Consider the following 6,320-nt stretch of genomic DNA (forward strand, 5'->3'; position numbering starts at 1 on the left):
GATATACATACAGATAAGGACGCAGCTGTAGATACGGCTGTAGCTCTAGATAAGGATACAGCTGTCAGTGTAGATATGGATGCAGATGTACTTAGACGGAAACCTACAGACAGAGATAACACAGATCTTGAGGAAACCCTGATACAGGAATGGAGCCAACCTGGGCTAACCATGGGGCACTGCCAGAGGGAGGTCGCCGCAGATGTCACAGACACAGCCTCCCACAAATGCTCCACAGCCAAACTCTCAAGGTTTTCTGGAGAATCCCAAGTATCTGAAATGGCTTTCTTTAATGGCCTCAGAAAGCCTGCTCTTTTCTAGTTGCTAGATAATCATTTTGCCCCCCACCACCAAAGTGTAAAAACAAAACTCGTCCCCAAACCGTCTGAAGCTTTCTCTTATCTTTCTTGTATAAATCCTGTTTTGCCTTCATGCACTGACAGCAGTCCAAGGCCGTCTGCCTCCCCTTCCCATGCTGATAACTGTCTTCAAGTTAGACACAGGGGTTTGGAGCCCAGGAAAGAGGAGGGAGCTAGAAAGGGCTGAGAGAGGGGGCGCTGGGCCACTAGGGAAAGTCAGGAGGGGAGTGCCCACCAAGCCGCTTGGGGATCCAGCAGCCAGGGCCTTTAATCCAGCTCCGAATGAGTCATGGGGCAGCTCTGGGAAAGAGGTCCCAAGAAAACTCCTTTAAACATCCCTGTCTTAGGGACAGGAAAACAGGCCCAGATAGGAGGGGACATAGAAAAGGGTAAATGCCAAATACTTCGATTCAGGATCAGTTAAAATTGGTAGTTGAAACCAAGTGATGCAAATTAGAAATATGTGTGTCATACAAATGATTAGGGAAAAAAATGCAGAATAGAGAAAAGGTACTCCCTTTACCCCGGTACTTTACTGCCATCTGCTGGAACGGTGTTGTAATGAATATAGAACACCACGACGTTAACAGCGCCCCCTAGAGCTGTAGAATAGACAGTCACAAAAGTACCTAATGAGAAATCTTGAAAGGACAGATGGTTAACAAAAATGCTTTGAGAACTGCAAAGCTCTGAGGGATTTATAAGCCTTTATTATCCGCGGTAAGACTGCAAACCATCTGTCCTAAAAGGAAAGAAAGAGATCATCCAGGTGGGATGAATTCTTATTTAACTTAAATCTTTACATATTCTGTGTCTCATCATCGTGAAAATTTAGTTTGTCTGTTTTGTTTGCTGAAAGGGGTCAAAAGCTTTCCCCCAAATGTTCTGCTTTTAGCATTAGCGTCAAAGGTCTCATTATCTCCCATTCAAGAAGCTCTGCCCCTTCCTAGTTGTGTCCTCAGGTAAACTGCTGCCTGACTCTGTGCCTCAGTCTCCTCATCTGTAAAATGGTGATTCTTGTTATGAGGAGCCAATGTGTTCATGCCTGCAATGCGCCTGACACAGGGAGTGCTCAATATTACTGCAGACTGGTTAAAGGCACAGACTTGAGCCCAGCTCTGCGTTCAAATTCCAGCTCTGCTGCTTGCTGGCTCTGTGACCTGGGACACATAACTTAACCTCTCTGTCCTTCAGTTTGCTTATCTGTAAAATGGGCATCAGAAAGCGTGCCTATTCACACAAATGAACTTATCTATGAAACAGAAACAGACTCATAAACATAGAGAATAGACTTGTGGTTGCCAAGGGTGGGGAGAGGGAAGGATTTGGGATTGGGATTAGCAGATGCAAACTAGTATATATAGGATGGATAAACAAGGTCCTTCTGCAAAGCACAGGGAAGTATATTCAATACCCTGTGATAAATCATGATGGAAAAGAATATGAAAAAGAATGTTTATGTATAACTGAATTACTTTGCTGTACAGCAGAAATTAACATTGTAAATCAACTACACTTCAATAAATTTTTTTAAAAAGTGCGTCTATTCATAGTGTTGGCATAAGAATTAAATGTTCATGCATGTAAAGTCCTTAGAGACGGCCATGTAGCAATTACTTTATGAGTTGCCTGAAAAGGTGTCCATTTCATAGGTGAGGAAACTGAAGCTTGCACAGATGCAAGGGTTTCCTTGAAGGTCTTCTCTCGAGACCTAACTCAATGTTGGTGGGAGAGAGCCCACAGGTCTGGGCAGATTGCTATCCTGCCCAGGGTCTCTGCGAGGCCAGGGTGGGTGGTGTCCCCCCCACCCCTGCCCTGCCTGACTTCTTTCCCCCCACATTTGCATCCCACATCCCTGTTTTTAAAGTGAATGCGTTTATTTTTTATTGTGGAAAAAATACATAGCATACAATTTACCATTTAAACCATTTTAAAGTGCACAATTCAAGTGCATTTAGTACATTCACTGTGTTGTGCAACTTCCACGTCTATCTAGTTCCAAAATATTTCCACCCTTAAAAAACCCTCGTATCTGTTATGCAGTCACTCCCCTTTCTCCCTGCCCTCCAGCCCCTGGCAACCACTAATCTTCTTTCTGTCTCTATGGATTTGCCTCTTCTGGACATTTCAGATCAATGGAATCGTACAGTGTGTGGCCTTTTGCGTCCCGCTTCTTCAGTTAGCATCATGTTTTCAAGGGTTCTGTTGTAACATGGATCAGAACTTCATTCCTTTTTAAGGTTGAGTTGATATTCCATTGTATGAATAGACCACATTTTTTAATCCATTCATCTGTTGGTGGGCATTTGGGTAATTTCTGCCTTTTGGCTATAGTGAATAATGCTGCTATGAACCTTCGTGTACTAGTTTTTCTTTGAACACCTGTTTTCACTTCCTTTAGGCATATACCTAGGGGTGGAATTGCTGTGCATCAGGACTGTACCTAGGAATGGTATTTCTGTTTAACCTCTTGAGGAACTACTAAACGGTGTGCCACAGCAGCAGTGGAAGTTTCCATTCCCACCATGAACATGGGAGGGTTCCAATGTCCCCGTGACTGCTGGATTTTAAAGTACAAGCTGCAAAGCATGAGGCCCCCTGAGGCTGCCCCTTTAGTCATCCCGAGACGCACGCTCACGCCAGCCTTCCCGACACTCTCAGGCTTCAGCTGCTTCTGCCCATGTTCATTCTCCAATTCCTCAAGCTGGCTCCCTCATTCTTTGGGCCTTTAGCCTTGTGGTCATATTAACTCTGGATGTAGGCAGACCTGGGGGTCCAAATCCTGACTCCTTGCTTATTCTGTGTGCTCCGGGCAAGTGGCCTCAGTTTCCTCACCCTCATCGTGCAAACACCAGAAGGAAACCTGAGGGAATTTCCCTGAAATCTGGGTGGAGGGAAAGGCGTTCTAACTCTGACTCACAAGCCAGAAGCAATAAAAGAAAAACCAATACATTTGATTTCTTAAAAATAGGGAATTCCCTGGTGGTCCAGTGGTTAGGGCTTGTCACTTTTACTGCCGGGGGCCCGGGTTCAATCCCTGGTTGGGGAACTAAGATCCCATAAGCTGCACGGTGAAAAATAAAAAAATAAATAAGTAAACTCTTACATGGCAAAAACCCCACAAGCAAAGCCTAAAGATAAAAGACAGGTTGGGATATAGTAAATTTTATGTGATGTGGTTTTGTTTTTTTTTTTCCCACAATACTAGTATTGAAAAAAAAAATGGGAGAAAATTATTTGCAACATACATGACAAATACAGGGCCTTTTAGTACCTCACTATGTACTGTTCTGGCTGGAGATCCACTACCAGAGTCTGATCAGGAAGAAACATCAGAAAAACATGAGACAGACCCCAAATAAACATTCTTTAAACAAAGAGGATGGGGAGAGTTGTCTTCTTCACAAATGTCAATACCATAAAAGATAAAGAGGCTGAGGAAATGTTTCCGATTAGAGACCAAAGAGACAGGAGAACTAAATGTAACCCAGGGCATTATTGATCGGGTCAACAGATGCAACTGGAATACAGTCAGTAGGATAAATACAAATAGCACAGCAATGTTAAATTTACTAGTGGATAACTGTAGTGTGATTATGTGAAAGCATCCTTAATCTTAGGAAAAACACACTGAAGTGCATAAGGATAAAGGATCATGAGGTATGCCATGCAATTTACCCTCAAATGACTCAGGAAAAAAGTGTGTGTGTGATACATACAGAGACACACACACACACCAGTGCAAGCAAATGGAACAAAATGTTTTGTAATAGGTGAATCCAGGCAAATGGTACACAGGGGTGTTCTTCGGACCTTTCTTGCCACTTTTTACGTTTAAAGTTGTTTCCAAATACAGAGTTAAAAAAGAAAAAAAGAAACCGTCGCTATTTTAAGAGGACTGCCAGCAGTATGCAGTCTGGAATCGAGTCATCCTTAAAATAAAAAGCCAAACCGAACAGCTGACAAATTAAATGCTAGCTACGCGCCTCTTTCTATAGGAATAATTGCATCTCTGGGCTTAAAGTGAATTCTAAGCAACTTGAGACCAACCAATAAATTTACTTTTAAACAGAAATTTAAGTAAATTATTAAAAAACTTCCTCTGAATGTGCAGTCAACATGGGTCTTGGTGAGGCCTCGCGTGGCAGGCAGCATTCTGGGGAGGGGACTGGTCCAGTGTCTCCCATCTATTTCCCCAGCCCCTTGAATCTGGGTCGGTCTATATGACTTGGTCGATGGACACGATGTGGGGGAGGGGATGCATCGGGACTTCCGAGAGCAGGTCGTGAGGTCCTGTGGCTTCTGTCTGGGCATCCAGGATGCTCCCTGGTGGGTCCCGGCTGCCACGCTGTGAGAAGCCCGGGCCACAGGGAAGGCCAGTGTGGGCACTCCAGCCACAGTTCCCAGCCAGCAGCCCGCCCCGGCCGCCAGGCGTGGGAGTGAGCCATCCTGGACGTCCAGCCAGGCCAGTCTTCAGGTGAGTCCAGGCCCAGAGGCCACCTGACCACAAATGCCTGAGACTTCAAGTGAGAACTGCACGGCCGCCTTGTCAACCCATGAAACAGAGAAAGATGGGTGTGTGTGTGTGTTTTTAAAGTGAGTCTTAGGGTTTGCTGTGCAGTAAAGGATTCACCTCGCCCAAAGAAAGGTCTGGCCAAGGCGGGGCTCTAAGCCCTGGGAACATCCTCCCAGATAAGGGTCTTTTTTTACTTTGGGTGGCCTATACATACCCGAGATTTATGCTGGGGACCCTGGGCCACATGGCATCAGCTAGTCTCTCTGGGGACTAAGGTCAGCCGTGTGGGATGGGTGGCCAACGTGACCAAGCCCAGTAAAGACCCTTTAAACCAAAGCCCAGGTGACCTTCCCTGTGCGTGTTGTCACGTGGTTGCTGGGAGAAACCAGCGCCATCCGTGTGACTTCACTGGCAGAGACAACCGGAGCCCGGAGCCCGTGGCTGGTCTCTCCTGGGCTCCGCCCTGTGTGCCTCTTCTCTTTGCTGATTTTTTTTTTTCCTTGCTGTGATAAACTGTAACCGTGTGTATAACAGCTTTTCTGGGTTCTGTGAGTTCTTCTAGCAGATGACTGAACATGAGGGTGGGCCTGGGGACTCCTGAACTCCTGGGTTACCAGCAGGAGTAACCACAACACCCAGGATGTCGGGCGTCTCACCTGCCGGAATTCCCCCTGTAGGTCTGAAGGACTCCTCAGAACACCTGTTTCCCATGGGAAGGAAATGCAATTGGCACATTGGGATTCGTGCCTATTTTCCCCAGCCCAGTGCATACCCCTGGAAGGTGGTTCATTCACACCCACTGCAATGCCGACTTGCCGTGGAGAAGAGGACCTACCCGCAGGGCCTCTCTGAATGCCCAAACAGAATCAGGACTGAGATCGCCTCATTTCTGTCCCCGGCACGGGGTGGGCAACCTGAGGGGTCAAGGTACTCACTGGACTCCACCCTCCATCTGCTGTCATCTGGAAAAGGTGGATCCAAAAGAGCTCAGACTTAAAAACAGACATCTCTCCAGTGGCCCAAGCCAGGGAGAGCAGCCTGAAGGGGATGCAACAGTAACCTCTGACGGAGAATAAAAGGGGAAGTGGTAGAAAATACCTCCAGGCTTCCATGGCGGGTGGAGACGTCTGCTTCACTGTGTGATGCAAGGACCGAGGCCGGCCTGCCCAAGAGGGGTCTGCCCCGCTGGGCCGTGAGCAGCCTCAGTGAACACTTGCCGACGGGGATCGGCAGAGGCAAGGAGCAGCTTCTGCTAGCTTTTGCTCTGCCCTGGTCTCCCCCGCTGCACGTGAGCCGTTGATGGGCACTCTCTGTCCCAGGCAGCAGCTCTCCCTCAGGAGCCCTCTATGATGGGCAAAGGGGCTGCTGGGCTGGCTGGCCCCAAGACCGGCCTGTCCAGCTCCAGGGTGCCCCAGGGAGATGAGAGATGAGGGGATGGGACTTTA

The sequence above is a fragment of the Balaenoptera musculus genome, chromosome 19 (genome assembly GCF_009873245.2).
Source record: "Balaenoptera musculus isolate JJ_BM4_2016_0621 chromosome 19, mBalMus1.pri.v3, whole genome shotgun sequence".
Taxonomy (NCBI): Eukaryota; Metazoa; Chordata; class Mammalia; order Artiodactyla; family Balaenopteridae; genus Balaenoptera; species Balaenoptera musculus.